This window comes from Phyllobates terribilis, unplaced genomic scaffold, assembly GCF_046119375.1.
Source record: "Phyllobates terribilis strain yellow unplaced genomic scaffold, ASM4611937v1 Scaffold_1__5_contigs__length_1240528914, whole genome shotgun sequence".
Taxonomy (NCBI): Eukaryota; Metazoa; Chordata; class Amphibia; order Anura; family Dendrobatidae; genus Phyllobates; species Phyllobates terribilis.
In genome coordinates this window covers 74,270,584-74,297,789 of record NW_027362761.1, presented here as the reverse complement: position 1 = coordinate 74,297,789, position 27,206 = coordinate 74,270,584, and the positions used below count along the sequence as shown (strand labels likewise).

Here is a 27,206-nt window from a genome sequence, read left to right as displayed (position 1 = left end):
CCACCAGCAGGACTTGTAACCCCTGTCATACCCTTGGCCCTATCGTACATCCCTGGAGCGAAGTGGCTCCCCCAGTACAGCGGCAAACCAGATACCCTGTCTGGATTCAAAAGGAAAATATGCGGTATACTGGACATGTACTCTATGACAGGCAAGCAAAGAGCCGCTGTTGTATTGGGACAATTGACTGGTGCTGCGGAGCGAGAAGTAGAAACCTGGTCGGCCGCAGACCAGAAGTCAGTGTCCGCAATCTTTATAAAGTTACAGACTGTCTTTGAGGATCGTACTGAGACAGATCTCCGGATGAGGTTCTACAACTGCTCTCAGCAACCGGAGGACAGTTTTCGGGACTATGCCTGGCATTTACAAGGGGCCCTGCAAGCTCTGAAACAGGTTAGTCCAACCAGCATCAATAATGAAAATAAAATGCTGAAGGAACAGTTTATCAGGGGACTGAGGTCTCAAGAGGAGAGCAGGACTGTGCGTTGGTGGTCCCTGGATCATCCAGATGCCACCTTTGATACCCTTAAGGACATGGCTATAAAAGGACTGCAGCCCCTGGAAACAACTGCTATCCAATGTTACCAGGGTGGGGCCACCCCAGTGCCTGCAGCATCCTCCTTTTCCCCGGTGGCTGCTGAAGCCAAGGTTCCAGCAACGTCCCCTAGTGATCTGGACAGCCTGCGCTCTGAAGTGCGTCAGTTGAGCAAAACCCTGACCACTGTACTGAGTGCCATGCAGCTGCGGATGGAGCCCGAGGAGGAAGGGAGGATCCTGCTAGCTGACAGCCCTGAGGATGTCCCCTGGATGAGAAGGAGGAGGAGGACAACGCCACCCCCTGGGAGGACCAGCGACCAACGCCGCCCGCCGAAGGCCCACGTCAACCACCGCTGCCACAAGACAGGTCACGCAGTCCGGAGCTGTCCTTTAAACGAGCAAACCCTGGGGCCAAGTGCCGACACCCAGGAGTAGACCCCTCAGGCCCATCAAATTGGTACCACAGGTTCGTGGGTGGAAGACCTTTCCTGTCCATCGTGCTGGACGGCATCGCGACACCTGCTCTACTGGACACAGGATCTCAGGTAACCATTATGCCTGATGTCCTCTACAAAAGGTTCTGGTCCATAGACGAACTTCACCCACCAGATCCAAATCTTTCCGTGTATGCCTCAAACGGCCTCCCCCTTAACCTAGTCGGAGTTAAGGATGTGGCAGTAAAGGTGGGAAGAGTGGAACTGAAGGACCAGGGACTAATTGTAGTAGAGACTAATCCTGATGATACAGACTTGTATATGGTACTTGGCACAAATATTGTTAGTAACTGTTTGGGAGAAGTGTTGTTCTTGCTCCAACAGATAGCTGACACTGCCAGACCAGGCCAGAGGAGGGCGCTCCAGAAAGAGATCCGAGCCCTTATGTACCAGCAACAGGTAAAGCTAACAGGCGGTGAAATTGGTAATGTACGGGTGACAGACCCGATACCCATTGTGATTCCCCCGATGAGTGAAATGCTGATTTGGTGTAGAGGAGCAATAGGTCTCAAAGGACGGAGCTACCAGGCGGTAGTAGAGCCCCTTAGCTCAGAGCATAGACCTACACCCTTGACTGCCAGAGGGGTAGTGGACGTACGCAATGGGAGGGTGCCCGTACACCTCCTAAACTATGGGGAGGACGAGGTTAGATTACCACGCTATGCCACTGTTGCCAAACTGTACACAGTAAATAACAACTCCATACACACGGCGGAGTCCTTAACCTCACCAGACGAAGTAGAGGATAATGACCCGGCAACCCAGGTGGAGGATTGGTGTCAACAGCTCCATGTTGGGACAGACACCACTCCTGCCCATCAGAAGCAGGGTGTACACCGGGTGGTTCAGGAATACGAGCAGGTATTCAGTAAACACCCACTTGACTTTGGGAGGATTAAGGGGGTTCAACACCATATACCCACAGGTGACCATCCACCCATCAAAGAACGTTACAGGCCTATACCACCAGCACACTACCAGAAGGCGAAGGAGATGTTGCACGACATGAAGAAGGCAGGGGTAGTAAGGGATAGTTGTAGTCCCTGGGCAGCTCCCCTAGTTCTAGTCAGGTCAGGAAAAAGGAAGGAAGCATGAGAATGTGTGTAGATTACAGACAAGTAAATCGCATTACACATAAAGACGCATACCCTTTACCACGTATAGAGGAATCCCTGGCTGCCTTAAAGTCTGCAAATTACTTCTCCACCCTTGACCTCACTAGTGGGTCCTGGCAAGTAGCTGTTGCTGAGGAGGATCGGGAGAAGACGGCCGTAACCACACCGATGGGACTCTACGAGTTCAATAGTATGCCGTTTGGCTCTGCAACGTCCCCGGAACGTTCCAGAGATTGATGGAGTGCTGCCTGGGACACCGTAACTTCGAGACTGTACTACTGTACCTGGACGACGTGATAGTGTACTCCAAAACGTATGAGGAACACTTGAAGCACCTGGCGGAGGTATTTGAGTCGCTGTCCCGGTATGGGATGAAGCTGAAGCCCTCAAAGTGCCAACTGCTCAAGCGAAAGGTACAGTACCTGGGGCACATCATTAGTCCAGAGGGAGTAACACCAGACCCGGAGAAGGTCACTGCCATCCAGAAATGGCCGGAGCCAAAGAGCCTCAAGGAGGTACGTCAGTTCCTGGGACTAGTCGGGTATTACCGGAGGTTTGTGACGGACTATACTAAGAAAGCAGCGCCTTTGCAAGATCTCCTGGTAGGACAGTCCGAGAGAGGCAGAAACCCCCCGTTCCAGTGGGGTAAGGAGCAAGCTGAATCCTTTGAGGTGATGAAGGAGATCCTGACCGGCGAAGAGATCCTAGCCTACCCTGACTACAGCCAACCGTTCCTGCTGTACACTGATGCCAGCAACGAGGGATTAGGAGCTGTGTTAAGTCAGAAGCAGAATGGCCGATAGAAGGTGATCGCCTATGCAAGCAGGAAGCTCTGCCCGACCGAGAGGAACCCAGAGAACTATAGCAGCTTCAAGTTGGAGTTCCTGGCCCTGGTCTGGGCCATCACCGAGCGGTTCAAGCACTATCTAGCCTCCAGTAAGTTCACTGCCTTCACTGATAATAACCCCTTGACTCATCTGGAAACAGCCAACCTAGGAGCCATGGAACAACGATGGATGGCTCGGCTGTCAAATTACAAATTTACTATTAAGTACCGGGCGGGCCGCAAGAACGCCAACGCCGATGCCCTGTCCAGGATGCCTCACCAGTCGAACACTGAAGAAGAAGTGGATGACCTGGAGGAGATTGAACTACCTGCCTTTCATCGGAATGGAATGGACCACGAGCAACGAGCCTCCAGGAGGCATCGCGGTAGGACATTAAACCCCCTGCCTCACCACAGCTGGAAGGAGACCCAGGAGAGCGACCCGGTTGTCAGCTGTATCAAAGAGCTGATAACCCAGGAAGGTTCCTCCCTGGAGAAGGACGCGTCTCTACAAGCCAAGCAGCTGTGGAATGAGAGAAGCCGGCTGTTCATCTATAGAGAATCATAGAATCATAGAATGGTAGAGTTGGAAGGGACCTCCTGGGTCATCTGGTCCAACCCCCTGCTCAAAGCAGGATTCACTAAATCATCTCAGACAGATGTCTGTCCAGCCTCTGTTTGAAGACGTCCATTGAAGGGGAACTCACCACCTCTCGTGGCAGCCTGTTCCACTCATTAATCACCCTAACTGTCAAAAAGTTTTTTCTAATATCTAATCTGTGTCTCCTCCCATTTAGTTTCATCCCATTGCTTCTAGTCTTTCCTTGTGCAAATGAGAATAAAGATGATCCTTCTACAATGTGACAGCCCTTGACATATTTGTAGACATCTATTAAGTCTCCTCTCAGTCTTCTTTTTTGCAAGCTAAACATTCCCAAATCCTGCAACCATTCCTCATAGGACATGGTTTGCAGACCAGTCACCATTCTGGTCGCTCTTCTCTGAACTTGCTCCAGTTTGTCTATGTCTTTTTTAAAATGTGGTGCCCAAAACTGTACACAGTATTCCAGATGAGGTCTGACCAAAGAGGAGTAAAGACCGATAATGACTTCACGTGATCTAGACTGTATGCTTCTGTTAATACATCCCAGAATTGTATTTGCCTTTTTTGCTGCTGCATCACACTGTTGACTCATGTTCAGTCTATGATCTATTAGTATACCTAAGTCTTTTTCACATGTACTGTTGCTTAGCTCTATTCCTCCCATTCTGTATATGCTTTTTTCATTTTTATTGCCCAGATGTAGTACTTTGCATTTTTCCCTGTTAAAAAACATTCTGTTGGTTGCTGCCCACTGCTCCAGTTTATTTAGGTCTTTTTGAATCCTCTCTCTCTCTTCTCTAGTATTAGCTATCCCTCCTAGCTTTGTGTCATCAGCAAATTTAATCAGTTTACCCTCAATTCCTTCATCTAAATCATTGATAAAGATGTCGAACAATACAGGTCCCAGGACGGAGCCCTGCGGTACCCCACTTGAGACATTCATCCAGCTGGATGTGAAACCATTTACAACCACCCTTTGAGTCCGATCACTAAGCCAGTTATGAATCCACCTAACAGTTGCCTGGTCCATTGCATACTTGGTCATTTTTTCAATAAGGATGGTGTGAGATACTTTGTCAAATGCTTTGCTGAAGTCAAGATATACTATATCTACAGCATTTCTCTGATCCACCCAGTCAGTGATTCTGTCATAGAAGGAAATTAAGTTAGTCTGACATGACTTGTTAGTTGCAAACCCATGCTGACTCTGGTTAGTCACATCATTCTTATCCATGTACTTACATACATGTTGTTTAATAATTTGTTCAAAGATCTTTCCTGGTATAGAAGTCAGACTCACCGGCCTATAGTTCCCTGGGTCCACCTTCTTCCCCTTTTTGAAGATAGGAACAACATTTGCTCTTCTCCAGTCTTCTGGGACTTCTCCTGTTCTCCAAGAATTTTCAAAGATTATGGAGAGTGGTTCTAAAATTTCTTCTACGATCTCCTTCAGTACTCTGGGGTGTAATTCATCTGGACCTGGAGACTTGAACTCATTTATGTTAGCTAAATATTCCCTCACAATCTTTCTGTTTACAGATAACTTGGATTCCTCTATTCCTTTAAAAGGACAGTGAAGATCAGTTGATGTTACATTTTTTTTCTGAGAGAAAACAGATGCAAAATAGGAATTAAAAAGTTCGGCCTTCTCAACATCCTCTCTTACCATTTCTCCATTTTCATCCTGTAAAAATCCTATAGCATCTTTGACTTTTCTTTTACTTTTGACATACCCCCAAAATCCTTTTTTATTGCTTTTGACATCTCTTGCAAGCCTTAATTCATTGTCAGCTTTAGCTATCCTGATACGTGCCCTGCAGGATCTGCAGACTGCATTATAATCTTCTTTAGATATGCCTCCCTCTTTCCATTTAATAAACATTTCTTTCTTTCTTTTTAGCATGTGTTTAAGTTCTGTGTTCATCCAGCCTGGTTTCCTTAAATGCTTCCCATTCTTCCTACTTTTCGGGATTGTTAACGATTGTGCTTTGAGAATCTCATTTTTAAAAATTTCCCATCCTTCCTGGACATTTTTGTCCTTAAGGACATTCAGCCATTGGATCCCTCCTATTCTCTTTCTGAGTCTCTTAAAATCTGCCTTTCTAAAATCTAACCTTGAAGTTTGAGTCTTCACATGTCTTCCTCCTCTAGTTATCCAAAATTCTATAATAGCATGATCGCTGCCTCCTAGGGTCCCAGCCACCTTTACCTCCTCAACCATATCCTCCCTGTTTATAAGGATTAGATCCAAAGTAGCAGATCCCCTTGTTTTCTCCCCTACCTTTTGGAAGATAAAGTTGTCAGCAAGAGAGGATAAGAATTTGCTTGACCTGTTAGTTTTACTTGAGAGAGATTCCCAACAAATGTCTGGATAGTTGAAATCTCCCATGACCACTATGTCATATTTTTTGGAGAACTTGGTCATTTGATACATAAAGAGTTCATCCATATCTTCAGCTTGCCCAGGTGGCCTGTAGTAAATGCCTACAATGGTGTCCTTTCCGTTGTTCTCTCCTTGTATTCTTACCCAAACAGTTTCCACAGAACTCCCAGTCTCTGAAGCTTCAATCTCTGTGCAGATATACGCTTTTCTAACATACAATGCGACACCTCCTCCTCGTTTATCAAGTCTGTTTCTTGCAAATAAGTTGTATCCTTTTAGCCTTTTATTCCAATCATGTGTATCGTCCCACCAAGTTTCAGTGATTTCAATGACATCATATTCCTTTTCCTGCATTAGTAGTTCCAATTCTCCTTGTTTGAGAGAAGCTGTGCCGGAGGTACGTCAACCCCAAAACCCATGAGATGGTATGGCAGATAGTGGTGCCCAAGACAGACATCCAGATGGTGTTGGAAGCCTACCACGATCAGGCGGGGCACTTTGGCTGGAAGAAGCTAGAAACCCTGCTGAAGTGTCGGTTTTATTGGGTAGGAATGCGCAGTTCCATTGAGAGGTGGTGCCGGAATTGTGGACCCTGTAGCCTCAGAAGAAAAGACTAGAGCAGCCAGAAGGCACCGCCTGCAACCCATCAAGATGACTCGTCCCTTGGAGATCGTGGCCCTGGATCATGTCAAGCTGTCACCCAGCAGGTCAGGATATTCCTATGCCCTGACCATGGTGGATCACTACTCCCGGTTCCTGGTGGTCGCCCCCATCAAGGATCTGACGGCAGGTCCCATGGATACCCGGAGCATGTGCTGATGGATCAAGGCCCAGCCTTTGAAGCCGAATTGTTCAAGGAGTTCTGCCATCTGTACGGGTGTAAAAAGATCCGGACTACACCGTACCACCCCCAAACCAACGGTATCTGTGAAAAGATGAATAACATCGTCATCGACCTGCTGAAGACCTTACCACTAGAGGAGAGAAATCAGTGGCCAGACCTACTACCTGACCTGGTAGATCTGTACAACCACATACCTGTGAGTTCCACCAATTGTACTCCAGCATATCTCATGCGAGCAAGACCCGGGAAGTTGCCCATGGACCTGGAGCTTGGTGTAGTAGAACCAGAAGCAGATATGTCCACTGAGGACTGGGACACGACCAGACAGGAGCAGTAGAGAAGACTACAGGCCTGTGTCGAAGACAGTCTCACTCGGGTAAGGGACAAGCAGGAAGCCCACTACAATAAAAGTGCACCCGCAGAACCCTTCACACCAGGAGAAGTGGTGTTAAAGAGGAAAAGGAGAAACCACAAACTTGATGACCAGTGGGAGAGAGAACCCTATACTGTGTTAAATTCAAGATTTGATAACAAGAAGACCTGTTTGATTAGCAAAGACGGAGGAATAACGACTGCAACAGTATCTAGAGACCATCTGAAGTTGTGTCCAGACCTGCTAAAGCCCCAAGAAGAAGTGCCTCTCACCGTACTGGAGGAGCCTAAAGAAGCAGTACTCCATAGTGACTTAGGAGATTTCCCGGCAGATTGGCCTCAACTAGGAGGAGCAGTAATAATACCTGTGATCCACTTCTTTCAACAGCCAGAAGACCCTCCACAGCAAGTAGAGCCTGTAAGTGCTTCAGAAGAGCCTGCTCAAGAAGAATCCCCGGAGGAAGGATCCCCAGTTGGAGCAGAGCAAGAAGGCCCAGCCAATGGTATACTTTCCAGTCCCGTACAGAGGTTAAGGCAATCCTGCAGTCCCCCAACACTTTGAACTGACAGAATGGGAGGTAGTGCAAATACTAGTGCCTCGCGCATCCCAGTACCACGTAGGTCGACACGTAGCACACGAGGTCAGACCCCTGTCAGATACAGAGAATAGAGAAGGAAACTCTGACAGTGTAGATAGTGGCCCCTGGGGTATTGTCTTGTGTATTTTCATGTATGTGTATCTTGATATGTGCTTTGCCTTACTAATAGACAATTTAAGTGATATGGACACTTCCCTTGTTATCTCTAGTTACCCGTAAGGGTACATAAAGAACTTTGTGGCTGAGGACTGTGTGCAGCCCAAAAACTGTTTGCTGTAAATAATTGCACTCCCTGGAGTGCCCCTTTAGGTGACCTCAGAACAAAAACCTGTCTGGCGTGGCAGAAGTGGAGGTCCAACTCAGGATCGCCATGCCCTGCAGCCACCCCAGGGCCTATGTTGAGGGTTTGCTTTGGACAGGTCGCTCAAGCTACCTTGTACTTTACCCATGAGATGGACACCCTGTCAGGGGACCTCACCGGAACAGACTTAAATTCTGAGGTTGCTTATTGTATGTATGTATATATGTATTATTTATAATGTTTTTATTATGCAACGTTCAAACAAAGTACCTCCCATAAAGGGAAGAGTTATTGTTGTCACCTGTTGTAAAAAATTACTTCAGTCTGGGAGTACTGAGCTTTGCTAGGGGGCAATGTGGCGCCCTGCTGCGCCTTGGTGCCACAGATCCCAGAGGGGTGCATGGACGGACTTCTCCACATGAGGCCCTCATAGCATTCACACACCTCCACCCTACCACCTCAGACCACCAGAGGGAGCCCGGATAGGGATATATATACTGGAGGGTGGAGTTAGGCAGCTGAGTCTGGAGTCTACAGTCTAGAGTCTACAGTCTGTGAGAAGGTCAGTCTGTGAGAAAGTCAGTCTGTTGAGAGGAGCTCCTGCAGAAGCTAGCCTGCAGTGGAGCTCAGTCAGTTCAGTCCAGACTCAGAGAGCTCGAGTTAGTGAGCCTAGGGCGTGCCGACGCCAAAAGAGCGGTGAAGAGTAGCGAGGCCTACTGTCCGTGTGAAGCCTAGTGAGGGCCCCGAGTGTGGCCGAAGGCGAGCGGAGTAAGCAAGCAACATAGGGGGCAGAGGAGCTTAACTAGCTCACCCCAAAACCATTTACCGGACACCGGGTCCGCATCTGCAGGAATTCCTTACATCCAGCAGAAATAACCGGAACCCCTGGTGAACTATATGTCCCAGGAACACCAAAAGCTGATTACATACCAGGGTCAGGAGTCACGGAGGCCCAAGAGACCAGGCCCTACCACCAGGTCAGCAGGTGCACGACAGAGACCAAGTTAGGCCTAGCTCCAGGCTGGTCAGAAACTTATCAAGGAAAGGCAAGGAACAGGAGGCCCCACACCCACTCACTGGGGAGAGTCCTGATATGCATCCTTCACCCTGAAGTACCCTGGACCATGCCAGAAACACCACCAGTAAAGGTACTGAAGTGAACTCCGGTGTGCGTGCCTATTCTTCTATTCTTCCTCTGACCCAGCTGGGTCCCCTCTGTCCTGCATCCCTACACTTACGCTGCCCTGAGGCCCCACTCCACCTGTAGGGAGCCGCACCAACTAAGCTGCCTGAACACCGGCCTCAGAGGACTGTCGCAGCGCTGTTGATCCTCACCAGACACCACAGGTGGCGTCACGAACTTTCCCTATCCCATACACCTTCCCCCCTTTCTTTTAAGAGTGACCCCAGGGTACGGGCCCGGGAGCTGGCCACCGCGACATCCCCCAAGGTCAGGCAACAACAAGGCCCGGGCGCCGAGTCGTCTCCATCCCCTGGGCGCGTCAGGGGCGTGCACTATTATTCGGCCCCTTTACTTTCAGTGCAGCAAACTCACTCCAGATGAGGATCTATGAATGATCCAATGTGGTCCTAAATGACTGGTAATGATAAATAGAATCCACCTGTGTGTAATCAAGTCTCCGTATAAATGCACCTGCTCTACGATAGTGACGCGCCCCCTGGGCCGTGTGTGTGGAACCCGGAACCGGACCTTTTTGTAGATGCTGGGGGTTGTATTCACCATGGCGGTGACTGGGTCCCGTGGCTCAGGGTAGTCAAACTAAATGGCAGTCTATAAGCTGAATGTCCGACTACGCCACCCGTGGATTGCGATCAGGGTGTACCGCCGCTGCAGGGCAGACCGCTGAGGCCGGTATTGGGAATGCAGCAGAGAATGGTATAACTCCCATCTGCAGTGACTTTGAAGACTTAGGCAAGAAAGTGAAAGAATTGGGAGCGCAGGTGGTCTTCTCATCCATCCTCCCAGTGGATGGCCATGGAACAATGAGGTGGAATAAGATTCTACAGGTGAACAACTGGCTACGTCGATGGTGCCGTCAACAAGGATTTGGATTTCTGGATCACGGAATGAATTACCTATACGATGGACTACTTGCTACAGATGGGGTGCACCTTACGAAGACTGGAAAACATGTATTTGGAAGTCGCCTTGCTACACTCATCAGAAGAGCTTTAAACTAGAACAATGTGGGAAGGGAAGCAAAAGGCCAGAAAAAGCCATACAGCTGACAAATACTATTGAGATCTCTGCTACTGGAAGTGGAAAAGAAGAACAAAGACAAAAAAATCTAAATAAAAATATGGGAGGAAGAGAAACCAATCACAAACTAAAATGTTTTTATACAAATGCACAAAGCATGCGCAACAAACAAGGAGAATTGGAACTACTAATGCAGGAAAAGGAATATGATGTCATTGGAATCACTGAAACTTGGTGGGACGATACACATGATTGGAATAAAAGGCTAAAAGGATACAACTTATTTGCAAGAAACAGACTTGATAAACGAGGAGGAGGTGTTGCATTGTATGTTAGAAAAGCGTATATCTGCACAGAGATTGAAGCTTCAGAGACTGGGAGTTCTGTGGAAACTGTTTGGGTAAGAATACAAGGAGAGAACAACGGAAAGGACACCATTGTAGGCATTTACTACAGGCCACCTGGGCAAGCTGAAGATATGGATGAACTCTTTATGTATCAAATGACCAAGTTCTCCAAAAAATATGACGTAGTGGTCATGGGAGATTTCAACTATCCAGACATTTGTTGGGAATCTCTCTCAAGTAAAACTAACAGGTCAAGCAAATTCTTATCTTCTCTTGCTGACAACTTTATCTTCCAAAAGGTAGGGGAGAAAACAAGGGGATCTGCTACTTTGGATCTAATCCTTATAAACAGGGAGGAAATGGTTGAGGAGGTAAAGGTGGCTGGGACCCTAGGAGGCAGCGATCATGCTATTATAGAATTTTGGATAACTAGAGGAGGAAGACATGTGAAGACTCAAACTTCAAGGTTAGATTTTAGAAAGGCAGATTTTATGAGACTCAGAAAGAGAATAGGAGGGATCCAATGGCTGGATGTCCTTAAGGACAAAAATGTCCAGGAAGGATGGGAAATTTTTAAAAATGAGATTCTCAAAGCACAATCGTTAACAATCCCGAAAAGTAGGAAGAATGGGAAGCATTTAAGGAAACCAGGATGGATGAACACAGAACTTAAACACATGCTAAAAAGAAAGAAAGAAATGTTTATTAAATGGAAAGAGGGAGGCATATCTAAAGAAGATTATAATGCAGTCTGCAGATCCTGTAGGGCACGTATCAGGTTAGCTAAAGCTGACAATGAATTAAGGCTTGCAAGAGATGTCAAAAGCAATAAAAAAGGATTTTGGGGGTATGTCAAAAGTAAAAGAAAAGTCAAAGATGCTATAGGATTTTTACAGGATGAAAATGGAGAAATGGTAAGAGAGGATGTTGAGAAGGCCGAACTTTTTAATTCCTATTTTGCATCTGTTTTCTCTCAGAAAGAAAATGTAACATCAACTGATCTTCACTGTCCTTTTAAAGGAATAGAGGAATCAAAGTTATCTGTAAACAGAAAGATTGTGAGGGAATATTTAGCTAACATAAATGAGTTCAAGTCTCCAGGTCCAGATGAATTACACCCCAGAGTACTGAAGGAGATCGTAGAAGAAATTTTAGAACCACTCTCCATAATCTTTGAAAATTCTTGGAGAACAGGAGAAGTCCCAGAAGACTGGAGAAGAGCAAATGTTGTTCCTATCTTCAAAAAGGGGAAGAAGGTGGACCCAGGGAACTATAGGCCGGTGAGTCTGACTTCTATACCAGGAAAGATCTTTGAACAAATTATTAAACAACATGTATGTAAGTACATGGATAAGAATGAAGTGATTAACCAGAGTCAGCATGGGTTTGTAACTAACAAGTCATGTCAGACTAACTTAATTTCCTTCTATGACAGAATCACTGACTGGGTGGATCAGGGAAATGCTGTAGATATAGTATATCTTGACTTCAGCAAAGCATTTGACAAAGTATCTCACACTATCCTTATTGAAAAAATGACCAAGTATGCAATGGACCAGGCAACTGTTAGGTGGATTCATAACTGGCTTAGTGATCGGACTCAAAGGGTGGTTGTAAATGGCTTCACATCCAGCTGGATGAATGTCTCAAGTGGGATACCACAGGGCTCCGTCCTGGGACCTGTATTGTTCAACATCTTTATCAATGATTTAGATGAAGGAATTGAGGGTAAACTGATTAAATTTGCTGATGACACAAAGCTAGGAGGGATAGCTAATACTAGAGAAGAGAGAGAGAGGATTCAAAAAGACCTAAATAAACTGGAGCAGTGGGCAGCAACCAACAGAATGGTTTTTAACAGGGAAAAATGCAAAGTACTACATCTGGGCAATAAAAATGAAAAAAGCATATACAGAATGGGAGGAATAGAGCTAAGCAACAGTACATGTGAAAAAGACTTAGGTATACTAATAGATCATAGACTAAACATGAGTCAACAGTGTGATGCAGCAGCAAAAAAGGCAAATACAATTCTGGGATGTATTAACAGAAGCATACAGTCTAGATCACGTGAAGTCATTATCGGTCTTTACTCCTCTTTGTTCAGACCTCATCTGGAATACTGTGTACAGTTTTGGGCACCACATTTTAAAAAAGACATAGACAAACTGGAGCAAGTTCAGAGAAGAGCGACCAGAATGGTGACTGGTCTGCAAACCATGTCCTATGAGGAACGGTTGCAGGATTTGGGAATGTTTAGCTTGCAAAAAAGAAGACTGAGAGGAGACTTAATAGCTGTCTACAAATATGTCAAGGGCTGTCACATTGTAGAAGGATCATCTTTATTCTCATTTGCACAAGGAAAGACTAGAAGCAATGGGATGAAACTAAATGGGAGGAGACACAGATTACATATTAGAAAAAACTTTTTGACAGTTAGGGTGATTAATGAGTGGAACAGGCTGCCACGAGAGGTGGTGAGTTCCCCTTCAATGGACGTCTTCAAACAGAGGCTGGACAGACATCTGTCTGAGATGATTTAGTGAATCCTGCTTTGAGCAGGGGGTTGGACCAGATGACCCAGGAGGTCCCTTCCAACTCAACCATTCTATGATTCTATGATTCTATGATTCCCCACGGGAGGAGTATAGCCTCAGGGCAGTAAGTAGGGATGTTGGGGGTGATGGTGCGCGGGAGCAGCAGTAACCACACGGAGTCTGTCATGCAATTCAGGGTCTTTACTGTTGGTGGTATTAAGGGACCCGTTCGGAATACAGGGTAACAATGGAGGCCTGGTCAGTCTGAGAGCAACTGGGAAATCCCGCTGGTCAGGTGGTCAGGGGGAGTTTGTAGGCCTACCGTGCTGACTTCACTCTTTCTTGGCTATCCCGCTGTAGTGTAGTGGTAGCCCACGTTCCTGAGTATACCGTGTTGTTCTCACCCGTATGACTGGCGACTCAGGCCTTCGGTACTTCTCACCCCTCCACGGCAGTAGTGGTCCCTCTCTTGTGGCTGAGACTCCGGGCTTCCTTGGGCCAGAGGACTTGAAGTCCCCTGCGTGGTGGTTTTCTGCTGCTGGGCTTATAACCCTCACAGCCTCGGACTCCAGTGTCCGGCTTAGTAAGTCTCTGGTCAGGACGAACTCTGCTAGTTCCCATCCTGGCCTCGTGTTCCTCCTCTGCCTACAGGGACTCCTCAGACTGCTGCTGACCTGTCCCTATCTTCAACTTGTCTGGAACTTCTCTCTGGCTGGACTTCTCTGACTAACCCCGCCCCAGATCCAGTTTATGAAGGGCAGGTTTCTCCCCTCCCTGGACTGAGGCAGGAGGTGCTGCATGCTAATTGTCCCCAACCAGGGAACCTCCCACCTGCTCTCAGACATGACATTGCTGCCACTGTGGCGACCAGACCTGGGGTGCCACAATAGTCTCAGGGTTCTGTTTCAAGTGCAGAGAGCATCATGAAGACCAAGGAACACACCAGGCAGGTCCGAGATTCTGTTGTGGCGAAGTTTAAAGCCGGATTTGGATACAAAAAGATTTCCCAAGTTTTAAACATCTCAAGGAGCACTGTGCAAGCGATCATATTGAAATGGAAGGAGTATCAGACCACTGCAAATCTACCAAGACCCGGCAGTCCCTCTAAAATTCATCTGGAACAAGGAGAAGACTGATCAGAGATGCAGTCAAAAGGCCCATGATCACTCTGGATGAACTGCAGAGATCTACAGCTGAGGTGGGAGAGTCGGTCCATAGGACAACAATCAGTTGTACACTGCTCAAATCTGGCCTTTATGGAAGAGTGGCAAGAAAAAAGCCATTTCTCAAAGATATCCATAAAAAGTCTCGTTTGAAGTTTGCCTCAAGCCATCTGGGAGACACCAAACATGTGGAATAAGGTGCTCTGGTCAGATGAAACCAAAATCAAACTTTTTGGCCACAATGCAAAACTATATGTTTGGCGTAAAAGCAACACAGCTCATCACCCTCAAAACACCATCCCCACTGTCTAAAATAGTATCTGACACTTAAAAAAACTTTAGGGCACACAGCTTTCAATATCACAATAGCAACAGAAAAAAAAAAAGATTTTGTGCTCTGCAATAAGAAGCTCTGCGGACTGTGCAGAGCACAATTTCAACCCCACTAAATGAAAAGGTGCACTGCGCTTGCTTTATCACATTAGCAAGTGCAAAAAAAGATTCAAGGTATACTAAGACATGGAGATCTACAGTGCATTGTGAAAGTATTTGGCCCCCTCGAACTTTTCTACCTTTTGCCACATTTCAGGCTTCAAACAAAGATATAAAATTCACATTTTTGGGGGAAGAATCAACAACAAGTGGGACACAATCGTGAAGTGGAATGAAATTTATTGGATATTTTAAACTTTTTAAAAAAATTAAAAACTGAAAAGTGGGGTGTGCACTATTATTCGGCCCCTTTACGTTCAGTGCAGCAAACTCACTCCAGAAGTTCAGTGAGGATCTCTGAATGATCCAATGTTGTCCTAAATGACTGGTAATGATAAATAGAATCCACCTGTGTGTAATCAAGTCTCTGTATAAATGCACCTGCTCTGTGATAGTCTCAGGGTTCTGTTTCACGTGCAGAGAGCATCATGAAGACCAAGGAACACACCAGGCAGGTCCAAGATACTGTGGTGGCGAAGTTTAAAGCCGGATTTGGATACAAAAAGATTTCCCAAGTTTTAAACATCTCAAGGAGCACTGTGCAAGCGATCATATTGAAATGGAAGGAGTATCAGACCACTGCAAATCTACCAGGACCCGGCCGTCACGCTAAACTTTCATCTGGAACAAGGAGAAGACTGATCAGAGATACAGCCAAATGGCCCATGATCACTCTGGATCAACTGCAGAGATCTACTGCTGAGGTGGGAGAGTCTGACCATAGGACAACAATCAGTCGTACACTGCTCAAATCTGGCCTTTATGGAAGAGTGGCAAGAAAACCTGTTGGAGTCTGCAAAAGACCTGAGACCTGGACGGAGATTTATCTTCCAACAAGACAATGATCCCAAACATAAAGCAAAATCTACAATGGAATGGTTCAAAAATAAACGTATCCTGGTGGTAGAATGGCCAAGTCAAAGTCCAGACCTGAATCCAATCGAGAATCTGTGGAAAGAGCTGAAGACTGCTGTTCACAAACGCCCTCCATCCAACCTCAATGAGCTCGAGCTGTTTTGCAAGGAAGAATGGGCAAGAATTTCAGCCTCTCGATGTGTAAAACTGATAGAGACATACCCCAAGCGACTAGCAGCTGTAATCGCAGCAAAAGGTGGCGCTACAAAGTATTAACTCAAGGGGGCCGAATAATATTGCACGCCCCACTTTTCAGTTTTTAATTTTTTTAAAAAGTTTAAAATATCCAATAAATTTCGTTCCACTTCACAATTGTGTCTCAATTCTTGTTGATTCTTCCCAAAAAAATAGAATTTTATATCTTTATGTTTGAAGCCAGAAATGTGGCAAAAGGTAGAAAAGTTCAGGGGGGCCAAATACTTTCACAAGGCACTGTATACCAGCGGTGCACAGCATTTTTGCATGGCATGGGCCCTCTGTTTCTGTCAGAACCTCAGTACTTGCACAAGAACACCAAAAATGTGCTGCACCAGTGGTTGCAGAGGTACACAGGCCAGCAATTATCTACACTATCTGACTACCACACATGCGCCCATCTATCTAGCTAATATCCCTCATTACACAGGAGAACACTGAGCTGCGTCTGTCTATAGCAGTGACATGGATATAATGGCGCTGAGGTAACATGGCCACTTTTTATATTGACAGGACATATGATTTCTGCAGCCAATTGCAGAAGCCCTTATGTCTGGACAGTGTAGATGCTTCCTGCGCTATGATTGGCTGGCCGTGGTTTCCTCAGTTAAAGTTACCGTCCACAGGAAAAAAAACAAAACAGTGCATCCCTGATCTGACATGTTCTAAGCTCTCCACACCCCCCACAGTCACCTGGCACATGTCACCGCTCATCATACACTTGCACTATGCCAACAAAACTGTTCAAAACGCTGTGGTTGCCGTGTATTCATGGTCCCGCACAAATTTGTCAAACTTTTCCGATTTTAAGAAAATTTGCTCGCCTTTCCGATCACAAATCCGAATGTGCCATATTCGTGACAAATTTGAAACTTTCGAACATTCGCCGAACAAATTCGCTCAACACTAATTCCTACATAAACATGTAGTGAGAATAAATAAAACAGCATACTATGCCCATATGATAGAGAGCTACACTAGTCCTAAGTCAACAAACTATAAATGAATATGGTACATTTCCAGATATTTTGTAGTGAAAGAGGAATAAAAGCTATTAAGGTTGTGCAGAAAACACTCTTACTTCTCATTTTTTTATCTTTGAAAGAGAGTTACATTGGTAGATGTAAATATTCTTCACGTAGCGGACAATTGATCCAAGTCTTTACTTCCACCAGTGGAGCTAAATTATTCACTTATTCATTGAGCTCAATGATTAAAGAACACCTGACCTATATTTGAAGATTTTCCTTGCAATATATACATTGATTCTAGTGTTGCAGATTAGGTAAATATGTGGATTATTTCCTTGATTCTCACTCCTTCGTGTGATTAAGTTTGCTGAGAACATAAAGAATGTTAATAAAATGTTTTAACTGGATAAGCACTAGGCTGTTTTTCAGCTAAATGGTTAAGGAAAATGTCACAATTTTGCTACTTAGACTAGTACTGCAGGTTTCACGTGTCCATAAAGCACAGATCGAGCTGGGATTCTGATATCTACAACTGCTGGGCCTCCAGAAAATGAACTAGCTGCCTCATAAACATATACAGTATGATGCAGTTAGCTCAGATTAGGAGACCCAGTGGTTTGACCAGGTATTACAATCCCAGCTCAACCTGTATTTTATAGATGTGTAAATCTGGCCTAAATCTGCAGAAAAATGGTTGTACCTTAGGTAGAGCAGATTCCCAGTCTAAATTGAACATGACAACATCATCTAGATATGCTGATGCATATTCTTTGTGGTGCTGTAGAATTAGGTCCATCAACCTCTGGATGGTGGATGGGGCATAATGTCAAAAAGGAAGAACATAGTGAAACTGGCCATCGGAAGTAAAAAAAAACAACCAATCCTTTCCTTAGCCTCTTCAATTAAAAGGAACCTGCCAATAGCCTTTAGTGAGATTAAAAGTAGTTATAAACCAGGCAGGCCTCAATCCAATCTTTAACCCTGGGTATTGGATAGGTATCAAATTTTAATATTAAATTTTACTACCAAAAGTCATAACAAACCTTATTCTGCCATCTGGTTTGAGATTTAGGACTATAGGGCTTGACTAACCGCTGTGTTTTTTCTACTACCCTGAGAGACAACATTTTTTTAACTTCCTCTAAAATAATCTTTCTGGGCCTTTGGTAAACAATATGATCTTAACTTAACCGTTTGGCTAGACTCACTCACAATATCATGTTTTAATAGACATGTTTGATCTGGTGCTTCCAATAAATCTCTCTATTCCTTTTTACCAGTGATGTCCAACTCAAAATACACAGAGTGCCAAAATTAAAAGCTTGGACAAAGTCTAGGGCCAACCTCCATACAGTATAATGACTTCACATAGTCTTCTATACAGAATAATGGCCCCACATTGTCCTCCATACAGTATAATGGCCCCACATAGTCTTCTATACAGAATAATGGCCCCACATAGTCCTCCATACAGTATAATGGCCTCACATAGTGCTCCAATGCCGACTGGCATTGTGGACCAAATATATTCACCATGTGGGCCAGATTTGGCTCGCGGGCCAGAGTTTGACATGTGTGCTTTATTTAAACTCTTTTACTTCTTTTGAGTTTGGACTGCAGACAAGGTTCCTGAAATATACATTGGTGGTAAAACATGGCTAGGTAACTCTTTAGGTTGATTTACAGAAGACAGAACCTCTTGGTCCGTCCAGGGTTTCATTAAATTGATATTTGGAGCGGCTTTCTTTTCCCTGGTTCATAAACCTGAAAACGCATATCATTTGCTTTCTCTTTGATCTCATATGGAAATAGCCATTTTGCAAAAACTTACTCTTAACTGTTGGCACCAGAACAAACTGTTGAACTCGATGAATGCATCTGACACTGCAGCAGACTTATTGAAGATTCTGGCCTGAGCTTATCAACCCCGCTGTATATGCTCTTGGACAATTGGAATTACTGTTGGAATTTTTTCCTGCATTTGAGCTATATGTTCAATCACGCTTCTGTGAGGTGTTCCCTCTTGTTCCCATGTCTATTTAGCTATGTCTACCTTGTGGAAGCCTTCAGAACCTCTTTTACAGAGAAAAACAAGAAAAACAAAACATTTACAATAGGGTAAAAGACAATCACAGTCTTTCCCCATCTTTATCAAGCACATTCTGGGCATCCCTTTCAATGTCCTATTGAACCATGCTGGGAATGATACACTGAAGTACGCAAATGTGTACTTTTTGAGGCTATGTGTGCACGTTGAGTATTTGATTGAAGAAATTTCTGCAAGGTTTCTGCATCTCTTGGCAGCCAAAACACTGCGGAAATAACGTGTTTTTTGCCGCATTTTTGATGCATTTTTGCATGCGTTTTTGTTCAGCAATTTTTTTTTTGGCGCTAAATAAAGATATTTGAAAAAAGAAACTTGGGACATCGCTTTAACCCTTGGATTACCATGGGACCTTGGGTGAGTATATTGGTTAATTTATATGATTAAAGAATAAGTCTGTTTTATTTTAAATAAAGTGTTTTATTCTCGGTGTGTGTGCTTATTTAACTATTTACCTACAGGTTTAGTAAAGAGGGTGTCTGGCTGACACCTCTTCACTACTAAACCTAGGGTTTGGTGTCAGCGACACCTAATCCCATTACCTAATCCCATTACCCCTAATCCCATTCAAAGATCAAATGCCATTTCGGGGGCAGCTAAGGGCTGCTATTTTTAGCCTATAACAGATAGGAAGAGAATCAGGGTATAAAATATGTCAAAAATTATTTGATAACAACCCAATAAAGGACCTATAAAGAAGTATTATGGACCAAGAACGTAAACATAATAAATAGAGAACGAGAGGAACACACTTCGAGTCAGAGTACAATTAATTAATGAAGAATAACAATATTGTATTAATTATTATAATTACAAGAAAGGGTATGAATCACAGATACAGGGATAAATTAAAAGCATAGCGATAGAGGGGCACCAAAAAGGACAAGCTCATCCACACTTTTTGGGTCTGTATAACTATATAACTATAACTATGCAACTCTGTACCTAGGATGTTGATTCAGGGAACTAGTCTGATTGCCACGTGGAGTAGAGAAGTATTTTTTCCTCCAACATGGGGCAATTAGCATATGCCTTCCTCTGGAGTAACATGTTAGGTTATAGGTTGAACGCAATGGACTACATTCAACCTTAAAATCTATGAAATTATCCTTACAGGCATTGCATGGATAAAATGGTTGCAAAACACTAGCTCCTCCATTTGGCCTTCTGTGAGCTCCTCAGACTACAACCATTTATTGGTGAAGAGGAACAAATCATACATTAGTGATCTGGCTGGCTTTTTAGGATTATATTCCCCAGTGTAGGCTCACTGTGCTCAGACGGCCAAAGTAATGCCATGCCAGGCCAGAATTTCACCTTTAAGCTTGACATACAGTTTGAATCCTGTAGCTCTAGTCAAAGAAAGCCTTTTGGGGTTCCCCGGGTAAGAAGGGGGACAGCATCTCAGCCCACTCGTCAGATTAGTCTCACTCTAGGCTTTCACAGCTTCCTCATACACCTGACACTGTAGTGCATTGGCTTGTTGAAGATGAACATTAGCCTTTGCCAGCTGCTTTATGAGATCCTCCTTTTCTGACAGATAAGTGAACCGACTCTTTAAGAGTACTGACTCTTTTATGCTCGCATCCAAAACATTGTAGACCTGATACAGCAAAGCTTTTATGCCAGAGTTCTGTAGCAAAAGCTTTGAAAAAGGCACAAAATTCAGGAGCAACTCAGAGTGACTATTGGCATCTTCATGCCAGTTTCTCCCAACTCCATCAAAATGAATGGAGCTGGGGCAGGACGGAAGCGTGGCGACCACTGCTTGTCAAATTCATGACGAGCAACGGTATCCGCTACCCCACAAACCTTACTCTAGCAGGGACTGGAGTAGGATTTGTGGTGAAGCACACACAGAGGTGTACGCCACTTGTCCAGCAATCCTGATTCATGAAGAGGCGTACATACATACATAGACATATAAAGAGTTGAACCCAGAAGTTTACATACACTATAGAAAAAGAAACATATGTATGTTTTCTCAATAGTTCACATGAAATCAGAATAAATCTTTCCCGTTTTAGGTCAATTAGGATTACCAGAATTTTTCATATTTGCCAAATGCCAGAATAATGAGAGAGAGAGAGAACGTTTTAAGGCATTTTTATTACTTACTTTGTGGTCGCCTAAACTTGTGCACTAAAAAGACATCTAAAATGATGGGACACAGCCGGAACACAGACTAGTCCAAAGTGCCTCCATCTGCTCATAAGTGAGTGGTTCCATCCAGGGTTTTGTCTGAATTGCAGTTTTGGAGAGTTTACACGGAAACCGCAATGTAAGCGCTCAGCGGAGAGCGCAGGATAAATGTGAGCCGAGCCTTATTCTAATTTTTGGGCGACAGAATGAACAAATTGACAACAGTACAAGAATAGTTCTTATTTTTATTTTTGCACAGTTCACCATGAGGAATAAGTAATAAGGCGGATGTATTCTTTGGGTCAGTGCGATTACAGCGATACTTACCAGATTTATATGTTTTTTTTTTTAGGTTTTGCTGCTGTCACACAGTAAAAAAAGTACTTTTTTCCGTCGGCATATTCTGAGAGCTGTAACTTTTTTATTTTTTGTCGAACAGAGCTGTATGATTGCTTATTTTTTGCGGGACGAGTTGCAGATTTTTTTGGTACCATTTTGGGGTGCATAATATTTTTTGATCGCTTTTTATTCAAATTTTTCAAGCACAGAATGAACAAAAACCAGTAATTCAGTTATTGGTTTTATTTTTTGCGCCGTTCACCGAGCGGTAAAAGTGATAAGACCGATTTGTCCATCGGGTCGGTACAAATACAGCGATACCAGATTTATATATTTTTTTATGCTTTCCTATTTTTCCAGACTAAAAACAATATTTTACAAAAACAAATTTGTTTTTGCATCGTCATATTCTGAGAGCTGTAACTTTTTTATTTTTTTGGCCAATGAGCCATAATAGGGCTTGTTTTTTTTTTTTGCGGGACGATTTGGCATTTTTGTTTATACATTTTTTTTTTACATGCGACTTTTTGATCGCTTTTTATTCACTTTTTTGTAAGTCAACACAATGAAAAAGCTACATTTTTGGAGTGTTTTTTTTTACGGCGTTCGCCATATGGAATAAATAACGTGTCAGTTTTATAGAGCGGGTCATTGCAGATGCGGCGATACCAATTCTGTGTACTTTTTTTTGTTTATTTTTGTTTTATCACAAATGCTGCGTTTTGAGTGGTGAAACAGATTTTCGTGATTTGTGTGCACTTTTCTGTGTCTTTTTTTATGGTTTTCATATTTTATTTCTTTTTTTTTACTATTTCACCAAGTCCCACTGTGGGACATGTATAATTTTCACTTTGATCACTGGTCTCATACACAGCAGTACTTGTTTACTGCAGTGCATATGACTGTCAGTGACTCACTGACTCAGCCTGTGAGACCCATCTTATAGCTGGATCTCACAGGCCACTATACCCTGAGGTCATCACATGACCTCGGGGTACCATAGTAACCATCAGGACCCATGATTCTCATCGCCGGGGTCCGATGGTTACTAAGGGGGTCTAGTGACCCCCTTGTAACACTTAAATACTGCTGTCACGATTGACAGCGGTATTTAAGGGGTTAATCGGCCCTGATTGGCTTCAAAACAGGCCGGGGCCGATATTGGAGGGTGTCAGCTGTCATATACAGCTGACATCCGCGGGAATCGCCGCGGTGAAAGAGCAGCGCCGAGGAATAAGTACCCTTAACGACTGCCATAAAAAGGTGTATCGGCGGACGTTAAGGGGTTTAAAATGCCCTCCTTTACAATATGTTAAAAATAAAAAAAATGCTGTTATTAGGGTGTTGGTACTACATTATATCACAGACCAATCAATTCACAGTCACACTGAGTTACTATGCAGATACAGCACTTCCCTATATCACTTGAATCTTTGAAATATTATTCACAGACTGAGACTATCACTCGCATTTTCAATGTGTGTTTTAGCACTGCAGTAGTAGACTACAACAACATTAGGTATTTTTTCTATCGCTATGTGGAATGAACTATGCACTTTGATCTCCTATTCCTATACTGCAAAAACCTACAATGGCATTGCTTTGCTGGCCCTCATTTTTTTAAAGTTCCTATGATAGATAGCCCTCCTAAGCCAGCTTTCACCTTCCTGACCAGGCTATATTTTTCAAATCTGACTTGTGTCACTTTATATGGTTCTGAGCGACGCAGGGTGGTAGTTATGGTGAGGGGCTGCTGCTGTGCTCCCACACCCTGACTCCCCACAAAGAATAAATAATGTTCAGTCTGTCTTATAGTTTGTGTGTACTGAATAAAACTCACAGCCTTCCCTGAGAGTCCCATCTGCTCCAAAGTTCCAACTTCAGCTGCAGGCAGAGAATGAAGCACAGACTCTTTGCTCCTTTTTCAACAGAATAACTTTACTTAACTCTTCCAGTTCAGTTTCGGTCACAGCACATTGTGACACAGCAGTCACAGTTTCAATAGCAGATACAGTACAGCACATGTTCTGTTGCTCATCCTGAGCTCTCCCTTACAGTGTCCATTTTAGTGCATGATCAGAAATCAAAGTCAAGCATCAGAATAATGTCAGTTTGAGGCTAAATACCCTGTCCGAGAACTGACTTTGATATGTGACTTTGACAACTGACTTTGATAAGTGACTTTGATAAGTGACTTTTACAACTTAATAATAATAATGAAAAAGTCACTGTTTGCTGCTCGGGCTTGAACTCAGAACTCTATGTCTAGAAGCCAGTGCACTTACCATTGAGCTATCCACTCAGTTGAAGCTCAATGATAAGTGCACTGGATTCTAAACATAGAGATTTGGGTTCAAACCCCAGCAGCGAGCAGTGACTTTTTTTATTATTATTATCAGTTGTAAAAGTCAGATGTCAAAGTCACATATCAAAGTCAGGTGTCAAAGTCACTTATTAAAGTCATATATCAAAGTCAGTTCTCAGACAGGGTATTTAGCCTCAAACTGACATTATTCTGATATTTGACTTTGATATCTGATCATGTCCTAAAATGGACACTGCACTCCCTGCAGTCTCTGTTAACTCAGGCTCTGTAATGCCGTCCTCTTCCAATACAGTTTTCATGCTTCCTGACCCACTATTCTGCTGTTTCAGCATCCCACTGAACAAGTGGCAGACGTCCGCATACTGTATATCCTACCCTTCAGCATGCTCCTCGTAGTTTCTCAGGCTCCAGGCCTAATCTGTTTCTATTCAATCGTCTCCTCTCTCTCTGCATCACTGTTGACCTTCAGCCAAATTGCCCTGAACTTCTCCACTTCTCTCAGTTATCCCTCCTGCACATGCTTAAATGTTCCAACTCTTTCAACTATATTCCCCTATTTGACTAAACCAGGAAGTACTCCTTCTATTTATAACTTCACTCGTCCTCCCAACTGGGAAAACCCCTGTGTAACGGGTCTGGGAGGCGGAACCTCTGAGCAACTATACAAGGGGGCGGTCCTTGTAAGGAAGCGGGTGGCTCCCAGGGAAGACGGGCAGGTAGTCTCGGCAAGTGACAGGGACAGTCTCTGGGTAGAAGGGCAGGTAGTCACGGCAAGTGACAGGGACAGTCTCTGAGTAGAAGGACGGGTACTCACGGCAAGTGACAGGGACAGTCTCTGGGTAGAAGGACAGCAGGCAGGTGGCTGGTGAGCGCTCCCAGGTGAGCGGGCGAGAGTCATTGGACAGGCAGGTGGTCACGGCAAGTGACGGCAGAGCCTCCAGGTAGGCTAGCAGGCAGGTAGCAGGTGAGCGCTCCCAGGTGAGCGGGCAAGAGTCTCTGGATGGGCAGGTGGTCACGGCAAGTGACGGCAGAGCCTCCAGGTAGGCTAGCAGACAGGTAGCAGGTGAGCACTCCCAGGTGAGCAGGCAAGAGTCTCTGGACAGGCAGGTGGTCACGGCAAGTGACAGCAGAGCCTCCAGGTAGGCTAGCAGACAGGTAGCAGGTGAGCGCTCCCAGGTGAGCAGGCAAGAGTCTCTGGACAGGCAGGTGGTCACGGCAAGTGACGGCGGAGCCTCCAGGCAGGCTAGCCGGCAGGTAGCAGATGAGCGCTCCCAGGTGAGCGGGCAGGCTGGTCCATAGACAGACTGACAGGTGTCGGAAGGCAGACCGTCGGACCGCAGGCTTGCAAGCAGGTAAACGGATATCAGGCAGGTATCAAGCAGGAATCTGGCAGGTGACTGGCAGGTAACAGGCAGGAATCTGGCAGGTGACTGGCAGGTAACAAGCAGGAATCTGGCAGGTGACTGGCAGGTAACAGGCAGGAATCTGGTAGGTGACTGGCAGGTAACTGGTAACGGGACCTGAGGGCTGAAGCAGAGTGAAGGCTTTGCAACAACATTGCTCGGGCACCTCCATTATGGAGGAGGTGCCTTATATATGGTGAAGTCCTCCGGCCATTGGCCGGGGACTCCTTAGGACGGCGCGCGCGGCCCCTTTAAGAGAGGGGGAGCGCGCGCGCGCGCGCCCTAAGCACCGTGGCCGGGAAGCAGCGCGCGCTGCCAGCAGGGCGGGAGGAAGACGCCGGGCACGGAGCGGAGAGGTGAGGGGAATAGCGTTCCTGCCTAGCAGGAGGCAGGGACGCCGACGCTACAGTACCCCCCCTTTAGGCCCCCCCTTTTTTAGGCCAGAGAGAAATTTATCAAGGATGAGAGGGGCATGGATGTTCTCCCGAGGCTCCCACGTTCTCTCCTCAGGACCAAACCCCTTCCAATCTACCAGAAAAAAGGTTTTTCCTCTTACCCTTTTGGTGGCCAGAATGTTCTCTACCTCAAACTCGTTCTCAGCGGAAACCGGAGCAGGAGGCGTACCTGTAGACTTAGAAAAAGAGTTAAGTACCACGGGTTTGAGGAGAGATACATGGAAGGAGTTAGGGATCCGTAGGTTGGCCGAGAGTTTCAATTTATAGGCCACCGGATTGATCTGTTTGATAACTTCGAGTGGGCCGATGAACCGAGGCCCTAACTTGTAGGAAGGAACCTTGAGCCGGACATACTTGGACGAGAGCCAGACTTTATCTCCAGGACGGAATTGTGGAGGATCCAGGCGTTTTTTGTCAGCGTGTTTTTTCATCCGCTCGGACGACTGAAGGAGTGCGGATCGGGTACTCTCCCAAATGGAGGAGAATTCGCTAACGAGAGATTCCGCAGCCGGATTGTCCACCGAGGTGGAGACGGGAAACGGGATCTGAGGATGCTGACCGAAGACTGCAAAAAACGGGGATTTGGAGGAAGATTCGCTCTCGTGATTATTGTAAGAGAACTCGGCCCATGGTAGGAGATCCACCCAGTCCGAATGGTGGGCATTAACGAAGTGCCGGAGGTAACTGGTCAGGTTCTGATTGATCCGCTCCACTTGACCATTGGACTGTGGATGGTAAGCGGAGGAGAAGTCCAGAGTGACGTCAAGCAACTTACATGTGGCTCTCCAGAAGCGTGAGGTGAACTGAACCCCACGATCTGACACGATGTGGAGGGGCAGGCCATGGAGACGGAAGATGTGGCGGATAAAGTCTTTAGCCAGTTCGGGTGCAGACGGGAGGCCCGGCAGGGGAATGAAGTGCGCCATCTTGGAAAAGCGATCAGCGACCACCCAAATGACCGTACAACCGGCAGAGACAGGGAGATCCGTTATAAAGTCCATATCTATATGCTGCCACGGGGCAGCAGGTACTGGAAGAGGAAGGAGGCGACCGGCTGGCAGGTGTCTCGGAACTTTGTTGCGGGCGCAAGACACACAGGCAGAAACAAAGTCTATTACATCCTTGTGCAGGGTAGGCTACCAGTAATGCCGGGTAATGAGCTGGAGGGTCTTTTTCTGACCGGCGTGGCCAGCTAGCTTAGACGAGTGACCCCAGTGTAGGACCCTCCTCCGATCAGGTACAGTTACGAACGTCTTACCGGGAGGGAGACGATTTAGATTCACGGGGGCCACTTGCATTACTCTGGCGGGATCAATGATGTGCTTAGGTTCCTCCTCTAGATCAGATACCAGGAAGGATCGGGACAAGGCGTCAGCTTTGATGTTTTTGTCTGCCGGGCGAAAATGAAGAACAAAATCAAAGCGGGCAAAAAAACAAGGACCACCGGGCTTGGCGCGGGTTAAGTCTCTGGGCGCTCTGAAGGTAAGCCAAGTTCTTGTGGTCCGTGTAAATTATTACCGG

The 27,206-nt window shown here is 45.4% G+C and overlaps 1 long non-coding RNA gene across 1 annotated transcript in view; it reads right to left on the bottom strand.

Moving 5' to 3' along the window:
* Window positions 1-23,430, bottom strand: part of LOC141209059 (uncharacterized) — a 344,732-nt gene extending 321,302 nt beyond the window's left edge. Inside the window, exon 1 of the long non-coding RNA XR_012279367.1 lies at window positions 23,342-23,430. This is a non-coding gene — a long non-coding RNA (uncharacterized lncRNA). The remainder of the gene's footprint in view (window positions 1-23,341) is intronic.
* Between the last annotated feature and the right edge of the window lie 3,776 nt (window positions 23,431-27,206).